At 37.4% G+C, this 19,492-nt stretch overlaps 1 protein-coding gene across 1 annotated transcript in view; it reads left to right on the top strand.

Annotated features, from left to right (window-relative positions):
* COG5 (component of oligomeric golgi complex 5) overlaps positions 1 to 19,492 on the top strand; it is a 333,141-nt gene that overhangs the window by 156,010 nt on the left and 157,639 nt on the right. The gene's annotated exons all lie outside the window — the stretch shown is intronic.

Below are 19,492 nucleotides of genomic sequence, written 5' to 3'. Positions count from 1 at the left end.
CCCTTTTTCATTTACATGAAATGTTTTTCCATCCCTTTACTTTTAATCTGTGTGTGTACTTCATTCTAAGGTGGATCTCTTGATGACAGCACATATATGGGTCTTCTTTTCTTATCTATGCAGCTATCATGTCTTTTGTTGGGAGCATTTAATACACTTATAACTAAAGTGATTATTGATAGGTCTGTATTTGTTGCCATTTTTTTAAACTATATTCCTCTGCTTGTTACCTCCTTTTACTTCTTCTACCTCTTACAACAATCCCTTTAACATTTCTTGTTATACTGGTTTGGAGGTAACATAACATCCTCCTTTAGCGTTTTCTTGTCTGGGAAGCTTTTTATTTCTCCTTCAATTTTCAGTGATAGCCTTGCCTGGTAAAGTAGCCTTGGTTGTAGGTTGTTGCTTTTTATCACTTTGAATATTTCATGCCAATCCCTTCTGCCCTGAAATGTTTCTGTTGAGAAATCAGCTGACAGTCTTATGGGGGCTCCGTTGTTGGGAGCTAACTGCCTTTTTCTTGTGGTTTTTAAGATTCTGTCTTTGTCTTTAACCTTTGCTATTTTAATTATGTGTCTTTTAGGGGACCTCTTTGTTCTTTTATTTTGGGCCTTTTTCTGTCTCCCCATTTTGGCTGCCTCTTTGTGTTTGTTTCCTTGTGCTAGGTAGATGTGCTATGACTTGCAGGCTTGGTAGCATTGCCGTATGAAGTCGTTGTTCTGTGGCACCCAATAGCGCAGTTTCCCTGATCACCTGAGCTGGGTGCTCTAGAAATGTCCCTTGTGTGTGTTATGTGGGCCCTTCTTTTGTAGTTGAGTCTTGATTGTTATTGGCCCCGTTGTGCATGAAATCAGTCCTTGGGCTGCCTGGTATGAGTCTCCGCCCCCATCACATTGTGCAAGCTGGTGTGCAGTTGCTGATTACACGTAGTAGAATTTGCCTCACTAGGGTTTGGTGTCTGCTGAAATCTTCCTGTGGATATGCCGCTTGTGAAACTTACTGGACCTTGCTCTGTTGTTGTCTAAAGGTGGCCCCTGGGTGTGTTGGTTCCCGACCTCTTTGGAGGTCAAGACCTTTTTGGTGCAGACCTGTGTCAGACACTGACTGTGACTGTCCTTGGGCAGTCTATTTGGAGCTAAATCGATCCACAGCAGTGTCTCCGTCTGCTGGGCCTGAGTGTGTGCAGGAAGTACCAAGCTGCGTACCATGGTTGGTTTTTACCAGCACCAGGCTCAGAGGTGGGTTAGCAAAAGTCTGGAAGCACCCAGAGATCTGCCTCCTCCTGCAGGCTGCCTGTTAGGCTTAGTCATTAAAGAGCCTATGACTGTATTTCTCAGCAGGGCACGAGCTCCACATGGTGGGGTGATTGGGACTCCAGTGGGGGGGTGGGGGGGGCTATTGCTTCCCCTCATTCTGATGCCAGATAGAGGGGAGTGCTCTGCCAGTCTTGATATGGCTTCTTCTGTAAGTCTTTGGTTATAAGGCTTCTCTCCAGCTAGTTTTCAGTTGGTTCTTCAGGATTATTTTTCTATTATTTAGTTGTAATTCTAGTTTGGTGCTTGGAGGAGGTTAGTGTAAATTTCACCTAATCCACTGTTTCTTGGATCTTTTCCTTGTTCCTTTTAAAAAATATCATGGAGTGATATATTTTTATATATAGTGTTTCAATCAATTTGGTGCTTGGACTGCTAGAAATGTATCAACAAGCTACTAACAACAGCTTAAACAAGTAGATATTTGTATGTGGGTGGTCCTAACATTGTTTCAGTTATTCAACAAGGGTCTTTCCATTTTGTCATCCTTTGTGTCCTCTTGCTTGTTTTGTCATGGTCACAAGATAACTGTCACACCCCTAGGCATTATGTCTGTATTCAAGGTATGGAGATGGGTCAGTGGTAGCTGCCAGCCACAAGCAGTGTTACAAAATCCTTTTCTAAAATTGCCCCAGCAGACCTGTCCTTATGTCTCATTGGCCCGATCTGGGGTGCAGTATCACCCCAGCTGTCCCGAAGACTGTGAAAGCAAGTATTTGGCAAAAAGGAATAGAATCCTCAACATCGCCTTAGGATATTCATGAGCCATTTCCTGGGGTGGTGCACATTTTTTACCCCTGGAGAAAATTAGAATTTTACTAATAAGAAAAAAGGGGTGATTAACTAGTGATACTTGCCATAAATATTTTTGGTAAAGCATGAATGAGTAGAATTATAATATTGTTACTTTACATAAGAAATATACCATATGTATATATTTAACTTAAAATTTTATATTTAAAGAGTAAAATTTATGGCTTGACTCTCAGTGTTCCGTGACTACTTTTATTGCCTTAAAAAATTCATTTTATTATTGAACACATTTTAGTGTCCTTGAAATATTATCTACTATTACATATGCAATGAATGCCAAACTTTGAATTAATATAGGCTATGCTCTTCAAATTTATTTTGTAAAGAGATTTGGAAGTTAAAATAACCCCTTTCTCTATATTGATTATTTCTTTACTCTCTTCTCCATTTTCTTAGGGTCTGTTTGTGTTACCACTTCTTTTCTGTAGAAACTTCTTCCTCCAAGCCATGTTCACTTTTATTGTTTTTTCTCTTCTTCCTTTTGTCTCTCTCTCCTTTTTTCCTTTCTTTACAATAGCTCCTTATTTTTTTCTGCTTCTCTTTAAAAAGGCCTAGATTAAAGTTGATTTCTGGCTTATAAGATCATATTATGCTATTAAATATCCTGCTCAGTCTCTTAATTTCATTTCGGTTATGTACTGTTGACTGTTGATTGTTAACAGGTTCTGAAATAATCATATTAGGTTAGCTGAGAAGTACATATCAAGCATTAATGGGCTGCATGTTACTCAATCAGAAAAGCCACTGGTAAACTGAATCACAGCCAAAGTAGCTAATGTAATTCTTGATTTTAAATTACATTATTTAATGTATTCTTTCCTTCTTTACTACATGTAATTTTTCATGGGCTCCATTAAGTTTTCAATGTCTTAGGTATGTTATAGCTCAAAAAAAGGTGTTATGTATATATCATAGTACATGTACACACAGATATTATAAATTGCCTTAAATATTTGGCCCTAATATATACCTGTTACCTATAAGGTGTTGTGAGTTTATTAGCACCACTCTTGATAAATAAGATATTTATATTTTAGAGTTCCTCAGTTATTAAGATGCTGTGCTTTTTAGTCTTAAAATGTACTTGAAAGTCAACCTAATTTTATTAAGATCGTAGTGTACTAAGAGAGTATTTTAAAGAATTACTTGCTTTTTTAAAATAAAGATCTGTATCCTTTCTATGTTATAAAAAATGTTTTATTTTTCAGCAGTAAGGATTATCTTCATAGTGAGAGATACCTGTTCTTTGAATATGTGCTTAAAGTGACTTTGCATCTTTCTCACTATAATCCTTGTGTCTTAAGAGAAGCCAGGTTGGGGAATGTTCATCAATTCTGCCTCTCTTTCCTCAACTACCCCCGTCTTTTTGATGTGATTCTAGAATTCCTTATTGTTTGTTTTAATTAAATATGAAATGGCTTAATAAAAGCAAACTTTGAGGAAATATTGTAGTCCTGAAGGCTCCTCGCTAATAAATTGTTTTGGAAGTAAAATTTTTAAATCTCTGCTTCTCTTTCTAGTTAAAATCAGTTGGAATCAACTCAGAATTTTACATCATGTTTAAGGCTTTATAAACGAAGTCATTTTGTAGAATATTGCATGAACTATAACAGCAGAATAGCATCATCAAAATTTATATTCTATATTTGTTTTTTTCCTTTTCTCAGTGTGTTTTTCTTTTATCTATGAAACCCAAAGAAAAATAATTTGACTGCTAAAGAATTATTTAGTGAGGAGAAAAAGTAAAATGTGATACAAGGATTATACGAACCTTTCCGACTTTTGTATTTTCCACAGTGGAATCCTGGTCTTGTGAATTCATGTCATTTGTGTGTTTTGTTTCCAATTAAATAAAATTTTGTTACTCTTTCTATTTCTAATTTCAATGATGTAAAGCTTTTAAAATCCTGTCAAACTTTTGATTTAATGCTGTATGCATGCTCACAAAGGTCGTTTCTCATTAGTATGTAGCTTAGTAAATGCCTGAATATCGCTTGCTATTTCTTGGAAGAGTTTTTACAGTGTCTACAGATATATCTCCGTCCATTAGCTCAGTGACAGCTGTTGCTTTGGTTACAGTGTTCCTGTTTAGGCAAGCTTTTTAGGGATCTTAAAAAACTACACTTGTTTTCTGACTGTTCTTTGTGATTTTATTTCACTCCCTATAATGTTACCAAGACATTAAAAATGAAATAACAAAACCATTATATTTATTTCCAAAGCAGGATAAATAATTTTAATTTAATAAATAAAATGGCTCTGCCATGTTTTGAAATGCTTCTGAACAGAGTTCTATCTCTATCTAGTTATGAAATTATCCTTTCTTACTTTAGCACACAGTCTTTCACTGCATTTTTTATTGAATTTATTGGGGTGACACTGGTTAACAAAATTATACAGGTTTCAGGTTCAGAATTCTACAACACAACATCTGTATGCTTATTGTGTTCACCTCCCCAAGTCAAGTCCCCATCCATCACCATTTATTTACCCCCCATACCCTCCTCTACTCCTCTCCTCACCCCCCAGCAGTCACTTACTGTCATCCATGTCCACAAGTTCTTTCTCTTTTTTTTTCCTGCTTTTTTTATATTACAGTTTATGAAGTTGGGTAATTTCCTGTCAAGTGTAATAATTTGTTGGAAGTCACAGTGACAATTCATAGGAAAATTATTCTTAGAATATTGACTGTCTCATTTAAAGAAAAGACATTGTCTAAAAACATTGCTGTCTTTTCAGTAGAAGTTCATCTCTTTCTAGCATGGTATTTTTCAAGTGTGTTTAGTCTTTCTATTTTGAGATCTCTTACAATTGCCAGAGAATATTTCCCACCTGCAAAATTGGTGTATCTGGAGATGTTCTAAGTCAAGTGTATCATGATAGGATGGCCTGTTGCAGAGTATAGAATAGGGAGTGAAGGTCCCAAGACCTAAAACTGGCCTTCCACTAAGAAGCTGTGAGACTTCCCTCTTGGTTTCCTACTTTAGTTTCCTTAACTGTAAAATGAGTATTGTAATATATACTCTACTTATGTTTTGATGGCAAAATTGGTGGGTGTGAAGGCCTTCACTTTCTCTGTCTAGGGGAGAAAGCATCTCCATCTAGTATACTATTTTCACAGATCAGGTTTGGACATTATGATAAATCTAGACCACCAAGGGCACAGAATACCAAGAATGGTTCTGATTTTGTAGAGAGGCAGTTGGTAGGTTGTATAAGAAAACAAAGAGAAGCCATACAGCTGATCCTGGAGCATTGAGAAGACAGGCACACGCATCAAGCAGTTAAAGGTGAGCAGTGAATTGAAGTATTCACCTTATATTTGTGAGGATTACCTGTGAGATGAGAAAGAGGATACTGTTAAGGACAAGTTATGATTTTACTGATTTAAACTATGCTAAAGTTGTGATTTGAGGCAGGCTATGGAGAGCCAGTTGAGTAAGGCAAGAAGTCGATTAACTGTTTGCTCCTGATTTAGTACCATCAAGCTTCCCAGAGAACACAGCGACCCAGGGTTCTTGGAAAGGAGTTTTTTCATGGGCAGTTTTCAGGGAGACTTTAAACTTGAGGTTAATGTGTTAAGGGAGCCTCTTGGCAAGATGAGCTAAACTGCTTATATGTACAGAGAGATAACATCAGTACTGGTTTCCCAACACTGACCTGCGGGTTGTTGCAGTCACAGTCACGCTGAGGTTTTATTGGTTCCCAGTAAAATTAAAAATGAGAACAAAGTAGTGACTTTTTCATAAAGCAATATTCATAATTGAAACAATGTCTCTCTTTTTTGCTTATTCCTCTTTTTTTTACTGCTGTTTTTCTTAGTATTAAATAACCTTTTTATAATGACATAATAATAGTGAATAGTGAGTTTTTAAAAATATCCTTACTTAGCAAAGTAAAAAGAAGGCATCCAGTGATCATTCTCCTTTTAAACTTTCCTGCTTAAAGAAAACCAGAATTTTCTTTAATTGGTATTAATGATTATTTGCAACTAACCATCGTTACATGGAAAAGCATGAACTTTAAAAATTAAAATCAGATTGCCATTTATTCTATGTGTATTGGACCTTCTCTTAACTTCATTTTTCAGTGTTCCTGTCTTTCAGTAGGGAAAAATAACAGCTACTTTGAAGATTTTGTTGGGGAGGATTAGACATGTTAAAAAAGAAAATTTAACTGAGTAAATTTTAAAGCTCTAATTAGCTTTATTGAGTAATTGATGAATCAAGAAGCATCCCTTCTACCCTGTAGAAAGGAACTCCAAGAAGTGCTGCAAAATAGAAGGAACTTATAGGCAGAAGGGGGAGGAGATAAGGAAAAAAAGGATTACCTCACCCTCCTGTGGGGAATCTAAAGGGGATATGTGGTAGATGATCTCATTGGTGCTAACCAGAACATTCCAGGCTCAGACAAACCAGTTAAGGCTATGTCACTTGGGGAATGTTGTTAACTGTAATTAAGTTAGGTGTTAAATTTTGGCTTGATGAGCTTAGCATAAGTGAGTCCATTTTGGATCTGTTGTTTCTTTCAACAGACATCATGTGTATAAAGCCCTAAAATAACCCCTGGTTTACAATAGAGCTTACTAGATCACTGCAGCATAGAAAATATTATCATTATTTTTTAATGTATCCCCTTCTCTTTATTTTTACTCCTTTTTATTGAACTTATTTGAGTGATACCGGTTAACAAAATTATACCAGTTTCAGGTACACAATTCTGTATCATGTAATCAGTACACTATTTTGTGTCTTGAACAGCCAAGTAATCTCTGTCCATCACCATTTAACCCCCCTATATCCTCCTCCTCTTCCCCACTTCTCCCCTCCTCCTACAGTCAATACACTGTTGTCCATGCCGATGAGTTTTTTCTCTTTTTTCTTTTTTTTCAATCCCTCCAGCCCACCCAGCAAGCCCTGGCCCACACCCTCAACAGTTGTCAGGCTGCTCTCTGTCAATGAGTCAGTCTCTATTTTGCTTGTTCATTCATTTTGTGTATTAGATGCCACAAATGAGAGAAATCATATAGTACTTGTCTTTCTCTGACTGACTTATTTCACTTAGCATAATTTTTTCCAGGTCCATACATGCTGTTGCACAAGGGTAAGAATTCCTTCTTTTTGATGGCTCAATAGTATTCCATTATATAAATGTACCACTTTTTTATCTACTCATCTACTGATAGGCACTTTAGCAGCTTCCAAATCTTGGCTATTGTATATAATACTGCAATGAACATAGCAGTGCATATATTCTTTACAATTAGTGTTTCAGGTTTCTCAGAAGTGGGATCGCTGGGCTATAAGGTAGTTCCATTGTTAATTTTTTTTTGAGGTAACTCTAGCCTGCTTTCCGCAGTGGCTGTACCAACCTGCATTCCCACCACAGTACACGAGGGTTCCGTTTTCTTTACATCCTTGCCAACTCTTGTTGTTTGTTGATTTACGGATGATAGTCATCTGACAGGTGTGAGGTGGTATCTCATTATGGTTTTAATTTACATTTCTTTGGTGATTAGTAATGTTGAGCATCTTTTCATATGTCTGTTGGCTGTCTGAATGTCTTCTTTGGAGAAGTGTCTATTCAGGTTTTTGCCAATTTTTGAAATTGGATTGTATGGTTTTTTGATGTTGAGTTTTATAAGTTCTTTATAAATCTTGGATATCAGCTCCATATCTTTTGTATCATTGGCAAATATCTTCTTCCATTCCGTAGGTTGTCTTTTTGTTTTGTTGATAGTTTTATTTGCCGTACAAAAACTTTTTGGTTTGATATAGTTTCAATTTTTCTTTTTTTTTTATTTCCCTGTTTGTCTTGCCTGAGGAGATATATCACAAAAAATATTGCTATGAGAAATGTTTGAGGTTTTACTGCCTCCTTTTTCTTCTAGGATTTTTATGGTTTCGAGTCTAACATTTAAATGTTAATCCATCTTGGGTTTATAAGAAGATAGTCTAGTTTCATTCTTTTTTTTTTTTTTTTTTTTGCACATCTCTGTTCAGTAGCCCCAATACCATTTATTGAAGAGATCGTCTTTACCCCATTGTATACTTTGGCCTTCTTTGTCAAATATTAATTGACTATAAAGGCATGGGTTTATTTCTGGGCTCTCTCTACTGTTCCATTGATCTCTACGTCTGTTTTTATGGTAGTATTACGATGTTTTGATTACTGTGACCTTCTAGTACAGTTTGATAACAGGAAGCTTGATTCCTTCAACTTGATTTTCCTTTCTGAAGATTGTTGTTGTTATTTGGGATCTTCTGTGGTTCCATATAAATTTTTGGAATATTTGTTCTAGTTTTGTGAAATAGGCCATTGGTATCTTGATAAGAATTGCATTGAATTTGTACATGGTTTGCGTAGTATGGACATTTTAATGATGTTAATTCTTTATTTCATGAATACAGTATGTGCTTCCACTTATTTGTATCTTCTTCAATGTGTTATAATTTTCTGAGTACAGGACTTTTTTTGTATTGTTCTATTATAGTTGTCCCAATTTTTCCCCTGTTGCTCTACACTGCCCTGCCCACCCCTGACTCCCACAGTCAATCCCCAACCTGTTGTCCATGTCCATGCGTCACTTATACGTGTTCCATGATTAGACCCTTCCCCTTCTTTCTCCCCTGTCCTCTTGCCCCTTCCCCTCTGGTCACTGTCAGTCTCTTCCTTGTTTCCATGCCTCTCATTCTATTTGTCTCCTTTGTTTGTTTTGTTCATTAGGTTCCACTTATAGCTGAGATCATATGTTATTCGTCTTTTGTTGCCTGGCTTATGTCATTTAGCATAATACTCCCTAGTTCCATCCATGCTGTTGCAAAAGGTAGGAGTTCTTTCTTTCTGCTATGTAGTATTCCATTGTGTAAATGTACCACAGTTTTTTGATCCACTCATTTACTCATGGGCACTTAGGGTGTTTCCAGCACATGGCTATTGTAAATAATGTTGCTGTAGAGAACAACCATCACTCAAAACTGTCAGAGATCAAGTTGAATGGAAGTCTGACAACTATGGAACTAAAGAAACCATATCCATCCAGACTGGTAGGAGGGGTGCAGATATGAAACAGGCTGGTCCCTCACTCATGTGTTGTGGATAAAAATTCGGGAGGGATATTTCAGGAGCGAGGAGTCCCAGCCCCACAACAAGCCCCCCAGCCTAGGGTTTCAGTGACAGGAAAGAAAGTCCCCATCACTTCTAGCTACAAAACCCAGCAGGGATGGAATCTGTGGAATAAATTGCTGGACCCCAAGCAGTTCCTCTTAAAGAACCCACCCACGGTCTCATCTACACAGATTCACTCCCTCTGAGCTCCAGCACTGGGGTAACAGCTTGAAAGGAACCAGTGGTATGCAGGGAGGAACTGAAGTACCTGGCATCAAGGTGAGCAGAGGCCATTGTCCCTTTTCTAAATCCTCCCCCAACAGTGCTGGTAGGCTGGTGCCTTATATCTGAGACTCCAACAACCTGGCTAATACTTTTTTACCTGCTTTGGAGATCCCCAGGTGCTCTTATGGGCCAACTTATGGGCCCACCCAAGCTGCTTTCCCATATGAATGATTGGCTTGGCTCATACTTCATAACTTCATAAATCCTACCAAACAGGCAACAAGTGGCCTCAGTGAGCCCCAGGCCCAGAACTAGCAGCAGCCAGCCAATATTCACAGGTTGACTTTGCCTGGGAATCTCCATGCCCAGCACAAGTAGCAGCCATATCAGATTGCTTTATAGCTCAGGCAGTGTGACCCTGGGAAAAACACGGGTTGGGGCTGACCTTGCTCTGCACCACCCGGAAAACCCCAGGGCCAGTGCACCCAGTGGACAGCTACAGACCATGTCAGAGCACCAACAACCTGCCCCTGCACAGCTGATCCTCCACAGAGTACAGAGGTAGCTTGTAAGTGGTCACAGCCAATCCTTATAGCTGCCTGGCCTGGGTAAATCCCTCACATCTATCTGCCAACTGCTACCAAGGGCCAACTATAAGGGGAGAGTGTACTAAGCAGACACAAAGGGTGTACCTCAAGTACCCAGTTTGGGTGACGAGAGGCTGTGCCAGTGGACCCTACAGGACACCTACACAATACATTAGGCCACACCCAAGACACAGAGTCAAAACAGCTCTACCTAACACATAGAAACAAACATAAGAAAGCTGCCAAACCAACAAGACAAAGAAATATGACCCAAATGAAAGAACAGATCAAAACTCCAGAAAAAGAGCTAAACGAAATGGAGATATGCAATCTATCAGATGCAGAGTTCAAAACACTGGTTTTAAGGATGCTCAAGGAACTTTGTGAGGACCTCAACGATAAGAAGAAGATCCAGTCAGAAATGAAGGGTACACTAATTGAAATAAAGAACAATTTATAGGGAAACAACACTAGAGAAGATGAAGCTGAAAATCAAGTCAATGATTTGGAACATAAGGAAGCAAAAAACAACCAAGCAGAGCAATAAGAAAAAAGAATCCAGAAAAATGAAGTAGTATAGCAGCCTCTCGGTTAACTCAAGAGGTATAACATTTGCCCCATAGGGGTGCCAGAAGGAGAAGAGAAAGAGCAGGAAATTGGAAATCTATTTGAAAAATAATAAAAGAAAACTTCCCTAACTTGGTGAAGGAAATAGACGTGCAAGTCCAGGAAGCACAGAGCCCCAAACAAGATGGATGCAAAGAGGCCTACTTCGAGATACATCATAATTAAAATGCCAAAGGCTAAAGATAAAGAGAAAATCTTAAAAGCAGCAAGAGAAAACAAGTTAGTTACCTACAGGGGAGTGCCTATAAGACTGTGAGCTGATTTCTCAAAAGAAACTTTGCAGGCTAGAAGGGACTAGAAAGAAATATTCAAAGTCATGAAAAGCAGGGACCTACAGCCAAGATTGATCTACCCAGCAGAGCTATCATTTAGATCGAAGAGCAGATACAGAGCTTCCCAGGCAGGAAAAACTAAAGGATTTCATCATCACCAAACCACTATTACAGGAAATGTTAAAGAGACTTATTTAAGAAGAAGAGGATGATCAAAACTATGAACAATAAAATGGCAAAAACATACAAATCAGTAATTGCATGTAAAAAACAAACTAAGCAAACAAGAAGAACAGAGAAAGAATCATGGATACAGAGAATGTTTTGATGGTTACCAGATAGGAAGGAGGGGATGTAGGGCCATGGGTGAAGAGTTAGGATTAAAAAGTACAAATAGTAGTTACAGAATAGCCATTGCGATGTAAAGAACAGTATAGGAAATGGAGTAGCCAAAGAACTTTTGCACATGACCCATGGACATGAACAATAGTGGGAGAGTTGCCTGAGGGAGTGGAGGGTGCTGGATGGAGGGGTGTAAAGGGAGAAAAATCAGGACAATTCTATTAGCATATCAATAAAATAAATAAAGCTACTATGAACATATGGATTCATAAGTTCTTTTGAATTGGTGTTTCAGGGTTCTTAGGGTATAATACTAGCAGTGGAATTGCTGGGTCATAAGACAGTTCCATTTTTAGTTTTTTGCAGAAATTCCATACTGTTTCCACCAGTCTGCACCAGTCTGCATTCCCATAAATAGTGCACTAAGTTTCCCTTTCTCCACATCCTTGCCAGCACTTGTTTGTTGATTTGTTAATGATGGCCATTCTGACCCGTATTAGGTGGTGTCTCATTGTAGTTTTAATTTGCATCTCTCTGATGGCTATGCCTCTGGGCCCTGAGTATGTATGTCCTCCTTGTATAAATGTCTGTTCAGGTCCTTTGCCCATTTTTTAAAGAACATTTTATTGATTATGCTATTAAGTTGTCCCGTTTTTCTCCCCTTTATTCCTCTCTACCCTGCACCCTGTCCTCCCACCAGCGTTCTCCTCCATCCCCTGCTTAGTTCATGTCTGTGGATCTTTACATGTAAGTTTTTTGGCTTCTCCATTTCCTATACTATTCCTAGTTTCTCCCTGTCTATTTTATGCCTACCAATTATGCTTCTTATTCCCTGTACCATTTTTCCCATTCTCCCCTTCCCCACTCATAACTCTCCATGTGATCTCCATTTCTCTGATTCTGTTCCTTTTCTAGTTGTTATTTTTTGTTTTTAGGTTCAGTTGTTGATAGTTGTGAGCTTGTTTTCATTTTACCATTCATAGTTGTTGATCATCTTCCTTTCCTTAGATAAGTCCCTTTAACATTTCATATGTTAAGGGCTTGGTGATGATGAACTCCTTGAACTTGACCTTATCTGGGAAGCACTTTATCTGCCCTTCCATTCTAAATGATAGCTTTGCTGGGTAGAGTAATCTTGGATGTAGGTCTTTGCCTTTCATGAGTTTGAATACTTCTTTCCAGTCCCTTCTTGCCTGCAAGGTTCCTTTTGAGAAATCAGCTGATAGTCTTATGGCAACTTGTTTGTAGGTAACTGTCTCCTTTTCTCTTCCTTCTCTTAAGTTTCTCTCCTTCTCTTTAATCTTGGGTAATGTAATTATGATGTGCCTTGGTGTGTGCTTCCTTGGGTCCAATTTCTTTGGGAGTCTCTGAGCTTCCTGGACTTCCTGGAAGTCTATTTCCTTTGCCAGATTAGGGAAGTTCTCCTTCATTATTTTATCAAATAAGTTTCCAATTTCTTGCTCTTCCTCTTCTCCTTCTGGCACCCCTATGTTTCGGAAGTTGTCCTGGAGGTTCCTAAGGGTCTCTTCATTTTTTTGAATTCTTATTTCTTCATTCTGTTCTGATTGAATGTTTATTTCTTCCTTCTGCTCCAGATCATTGATTTGAGTCCCATTTTCCTTCCCTTTGCTATTGGTTCCTTGTATAATTTGCTTCATTTCACCTTGCATAGGCTTTACTTTTTCCTCTAATTTGCAACCATATGCAACCATTTCTGTGAGCATCCTAATTATCAGTGTTTTGAACTGTGCATGTGATAGATTGGCTTTCTCTTAGTCACTTAGTTCTGGTTTTGGAGTTTTGATCTGTTCTTTCATTTGGGCCATATTTCTTTGTTTCAGCACACCTGTTACGTTGTAAGGGGCGGGACCTTAGTTATTTGCCAGCGTGGGGCAACACAGGTTCCTCCCTTGTGCTTCTGTATGTGGGGGAGGGGTCAGAGAGGGAACAATGACCCTAGCTCGGCTCTGCGCTGGCTTTCAGCTGCTTCCCCCAATAGCCACAAGCAAATGGGGTCCTTCTGGTGGCGATTCCCGGGTTCGTGGGTCTGTATACATTCTAGGACCCTGTGGGTTTCTCCAACACATTCTCCTTTGAGGCTGGGAGTTTCTCCTGCCACTGTAAACCCCATAGGTTTTTACCACCAAGGGTTTTGAGGCTTTATTTCCCCACATGGGAACCCTGGGTTGCTCTGTATGCCTCACTCCCCAGTTGTTTCTCCTGATTTATCCACATGCAGATGTAGGACCGCCAGCTGCTGCTTTGCCCACCTGGTCCTCCAGTTGCTGCCTTACTGTTGGTCCTCTCGCCCTGTCTGCCTATCTCCATCCTTCCTACCAGTCTGGATGAATGTTTCTTCTTTTACTCCTTGGTTTTCTGACTTCCATGCAGTTCGATTTTCTGACAGTTCTGGGTATTTTTGTTTTCAAATTTGTTGTTTCCTTCTTTTGGTTGTGTGAGGAGGGAATATGTATCTACCTACACCTCCATCTTGGCCGAAACTTCCCTTTGCCCATTTTTTAATTGGATTGTTTGTCTTCCTGCTGTTGAGTCGTATGAGTTCTTTACATATTTTGGAGATCAAACCCTTGTCCAAGGTATCATTGGCAAATATGTTTTCCCATACAGTGAATTCCCTTTCTATTTTGTTGATGTTTTCTTTAGCCATATAGATTCTTGGATATTTAGAAATTGGTGGAATTTCTATATGCCAAGATGAGGTATCAGAAAGAGAAATAAAAAAAAATCCCACTTACTATTTCAACAATAAAATTAAGGTACCTAGGAGTAAATTTAACCAAGAAGGTTAAAGTCCTACACTTGGAAAACTATGGGACATGGAGGAAAGAAATTGATGCAGATACAAGTAGGTGAACACATACACTGTGTTCATGGATTAGAAGACATAAATATTATAATGAACACACTACCCAAAGCTGTGTACAGATTCAACACAATTCCTATTAAAATACCAATGACATATTTCACAGATCTTGAACAAATACTAAAAAATTTATATGGTATCAAAAAAAAAAAAAAAAAGACCCTGAATAACCTTAGCAATCTTGAGAAAAAAGAACAAAGTTGGAGGGATCACAATACCTGATTTCAAACTTTACTACAAGGCCATTGCAATCAAAACAGCCTGGTACTCGCATAAGAATTGGCATGTAGATAATTGGAACAGAATAGAGAGCAAAGAAATCAACCCACACCTATGTGGTCAATTAATACTTAACAAAAAAGCAGGAATAGACAATGGAGTAAATATAATCTCTTGAATAAATGGTGTTGGTAAAATGGAACAGATATATGCAGGAAAAAAAATAGAAACTAGACCCCCCAACTTACACCATTCACAAGAATAAACTCAAAATGGATAAAAAACTTAAATATAAAAATTTTAAACCATAAAAACCTTGGAAGAAAACAGGCCATAAAAATCTCATATGTCTTGGAACAATATTTTACTGACATGTCTTCTATGGTAATGGACCCAAAGAAAAAAATAAATGGGAGTATATGAAACTAAAAAGCTTCTGCACAGCAAAAGAAACCATCAACCAAATGAAAAGGGAACCCACTGAATGGGAGAACATATTTGCCAATGATACATCTGATAAGGGATTTATATTGAAAATATGTAAAGAACTTATAAAACTTAACCCCCAAAAGACAATCCAATTTAATAAATGAGCAAAGGACCTGAACAGATAGTTTTCTAGAGAGGACATACAGATGGCCAATAGACATAAAAAAAATAGTCAAAGTCACTAATCACCAGAGAAATGCAAATTAAAACCACCATGAGATATCAGCTCACCCCTGCCAGGATGGCTAACCTCAGTAATTCAGCAAGCAACAAGTCTTGGCAAGGATGTTAGAAAAGGCAACATTAGTGCACTGTTGGTGGGAATGTGGAATGTGCAGACACTGTGCTACAGTGTGGAGCTACCTCAAAAAGTTGGAAATGGAAATTTAACCCAGTGACCCCACTTGTAGGAATATATCTAAGAATCCTGAAACACGAGTTCAAAAGAATACAGGCACTCCTGTGTTCACAGCAGTGTTATTTACAATACCCAAGATCTGGAAACAGCCCAAGTCCCAGCGGTAGATTAGTGGATAAAAAAAGCAGTGGTACATTTATACAATGGAATACTACTTTGATGGGAAAAAGAAGGAAATCTTATCTTTGGCGACAGTATGGATGGACCTTGAGAATATTATGCTAAGTGAAAAAAAACATTCAGATAAAGATACATACCATATAATCTCAGTTACAGGTGGAATTCAATGAAAAAAATAAACTGACAAAATAGAAACAGAGGCCTGGATACATGGAACAGACTGCTGTTCCTGCAGAGGAAGGGGGGTGGCTAGATGAAAGAAGGTGAAGGAATTACCCAAAGAACGTATGAACAAATCCCAAGGAGACACACAATGGTATGGTGAGGGCCAGAGGGAGGAGGAATGGTGTCTGGGAAGAGGGTGTTCAAAGGAGAGGGCAAGATAGGGACATCTGCCGTAGAATGAAGAATAAAAATAAAGGAAGAAAAATGTTTAAATATGAAATTTATCGAGATACAGAGAGCTGAGTTTCTCAGAGTTACTCAAATAATATCTATTAGGTAGCTTTACATATTTCAGTGATTAATAAAGATGGAGTGATAAAAATTCTTTACGAACTGGAGTAAGGCTATTGCATATCATCCTTTTAAATTTTGGAATATTAATAAGCGATCTCAGAGCTAATATCTTCTAGCCCTCATATACTGAGTATTAGGTATCTTACTTTATTTTTCTTAACAAGAGAACCAAATTTCATTAAATATGTAAGCAAATTAAATACATACTTATCTTTGGGAACCTGACTTCCGTGAGAGAGGCAGAGTCCCCACATGCACGAGACGGTCAGAGGTAGAAAGGGAACACGGTTAGGGAGTGCCAGGCATTTTAAATGTGTTCTCTCCGTCTTTCCCACAGTCATGCAAACAACGTATGAGCAAACCAAGTCATAAAGTTTACTTACTCGTTCACTTATTAAACTGATAGTGTCAACCAAATCATAAAATTTACTCACTGATTCACTTACTAAGCTGAGAATTCTTGAATACCTATCTGTCAACTGCACTAGATGCCGTAAGTTGTAGCAGCCAATAAAAAAAACTTTGAACTTTCCCTCAGAGACCTCAGAATCTGATGAGGAAGCAAAATTGATTATGTAAATAAAATGAAATTTGATTGGTGATAATATACGTTGCCAAAAGTCACAGAGTTTGTCTATAGCACAACTGGGTTTTTGTCTCAAGGCTGTACCTAATTGTGAAAGCCCGCATTCTTATACCACGATGTTGCCAGATCAAGGTAAAGCCGACTGATGTTTACGACCTCTTCACTCTGTCTTCAGCGCTAGATCATTTATAAGGATTCTTTCTTTTCCCTGTGAGGTTGGTAATACTATTTTTGCCATTGTTCAGATGAGGAAAATAAGTCTTAGGTTAAATAATTTGCTAAGGTTTTGGCTGAGTACTATTGCTTGGGTTTTGCTCTAGGTCTTGCTGTAAAGTCTGTGAAGTAAGAATAATAAAAGCTTATAACAATTAACAAAGACAGAAGTTGGTTATTTAACAAGATTAATACATTAAATTGATAAACACTGAAAAAGACTGATGAGAGTAGGGAAAAGAAATTTTTACGAGGCACAAATTACCAGTGTTAAGAATGAAATAGGTGATTTAATATAGATCCAATAGAAACTAAAAAATTAGAGGACGTTAGGCACAACTTTATACAAAAGATTTGAAAATTTGATGAAGTTAAATTTCTAGAGAAACAATTTACCAAAATAACACCAGGAAAATTAGAAAATCTGAATAGTTCTATTGACAAATTGAATTTATCATTAAACACCCCCCTTCAAACAAAACAGATGGCTTTACTGGTGAATTAATTCAAACATTTTAAAATAAACCAGTATTAGTCATAACCTCTATCCAAGAATTGAGAAAGAGGGAGCACAACTGATTGAGGTCAGCATAAACTTGATATCAAAAGAGATATTATAATTACTACTTCTCTCTTGGGAGTCAATGCAGAAATACTAAACAAAGTATTAGCAAGTGTTAGGGATATCTAAAAAGCATTATCAGTCATGACCAAGATAGCTTTAGTCCAGAAGTACAATGTAGTTTCTTCAATAAAGGGAATAACTGATAATCTCAACATGTGCAGAAATAGCACTTAATAAAAAGTCAACATTAAATATACTCTTATCAGACTAACAGTAGAACTTTCTTAATTTGATAAAGGTTATCTCTAGGAGTCTCAGTGTGAAATATTTAAGTCTTTCTATCTGAGATTAGGAATGACACAAGGACATTTCTCATTGCTTTTACTGAGAAACATACTGACGATCCTAACCAGGGAATAAGAAAAAGCAATGAAATGTAGAATGAGTGGAAAGAAGAAAGACAAATTATTTAGAGATAACAAGATTGTATATATAAAAATACAAAGTAATCTACAGATATAGTATTAGAATAATAACTGAATTTTGAAATTTTGCTGAAATTCAATATATAAAATCAATTGTATTTCTTTAAGTGATTGATTTTAGAGAGATAGAGGAAAGGAGAGAGTGAGGGAAAAATGCAGAGAGAGAATGGAAACATCGTTTTGTTGTTGCACTTATTTATGCATTCACTGGTTGATTGTTGTATGTGTCCTCCTGACCAGGGATTCAACCCTCAGCCTTGGCGCATGGGGATGATGCTCTAACCAGCTGAGCTACCTGGCCAGGGTCAAATATACCAGCAACAGCAACACAGAAAGAAGGTTTTAATTACCATTTACAATATCAAAGAACATCAAATGTGTAAAATAATTCAAATTAAAGACATGTAAGGCCTCCTCACAGAAACTATAACATTTAAAGTGAAATTAAAGACCTAAGTAAATGAGGAGAAATGACATATTCATGAATTAAAAAGCTCAATTTTATAATGACCATAGTCTTTCTAATTTTATCAATAGATTTAATACAATCTCAGAATTTCAGAAGCTTTGCTTTCCAATGGAAAACATACCGTATAAATTGTCAAGCCCATTATAAAATTTATATGGAAGTACCATGAACCAAGAAGAGCCTATATCAATTTGAAGAACAGAGGTAGAGAACTATCAAACCTTACTCTGAAGCTAATATAATTTATACAGGTGAATTTGTATAAGGACAGGTTAATGGTACAGAATCGAGGGTCTAGAAACCAAGACATACAAATAGAAACTTGATTTATTGCAGTGGGTGGTGGTGTGGTCCATTTTTTTCTTGTGTTTTCAAATAAATTGTGCTGTGTCAATTGGATATTCATGTAGAAAAAGACTAACTGTGCTTTCTATCTCGCATTCTACAGAAAGTTATTTCAGGTGGCTTGTTTATCTAAATGTGCAAGAGAAACAAATAGAGTTTCTGGAGTATAAGTTCATGAATGAAAGACATTTTCATGAATACAATATGGGAAAAAATTTTAAACAGGATACTGAAAGTGCTAACCACAGAGAATAAGGTTAATAAAATGGACTGCATTCAAATTAGGAGCTTAATGACTTTTTAAGAGTGGGGCATTATATTTATAATACATATAATCATCAAAAGGATTGCACAAAATCTATAAGCAACTTCTATAAATATGTAAAAGATGGACAACACCAATGAGAAAAACAGGCAAAATGAGTATGTACTTCACACAAGAAAGTATCCAGATGGATACTTAATGTGCAGAAAAGGATAACTTCTTAGTTATCACACAAAGGCAAATGAAAACCACAGTGTTCACTCAAAAGAATAGCTAAAATAGAATAAACTGGTAATTCCAAATTTTAGCAAGGTTGTGGGGCACCCACATTCTGTTGTTACAGGTGTGCATAGAAATCACTATGATGACTTGGGGAACTTGGCAGTATCCAGAAACACTAAGCATACAGATAGCTGAGGACCCAGCAGGACTGCATATGCGTATGTGTTCACTGAAAGCCATTCGCTGAAAGCCATTCACTGGAGTGTTCATGACAGCAACATTTGAAATACCTAAAAAAATTGAAATAACTCAAACATACATCAACGGTGGGAGAACAGATAAACCACGGTAAATTTCTACACTGGAATAGTTGATAACACTGAAAATGAATCAGCCACTGCTACATA

Source organism: Desmodus rotundus, chromosome 6 (assembly GCF_022682495.2).
Source record: "Desmodus rotundus isolate HL8 chromosome 6, HLdesRot8A.1, whole genome shotgun sequence".
NCBI classification, from domain to species: Eukaryota; Metazoa; Chordata; class Mammalia; order Chiroptera; family Phyllostomidae; genus Desmodus; species Desmodus rotundus.
The sequence above is the reverse complement of the archived record's forward strand: the minus strand, read 5'-3'. Positions and strand labels throughout refer to the sequence as shown.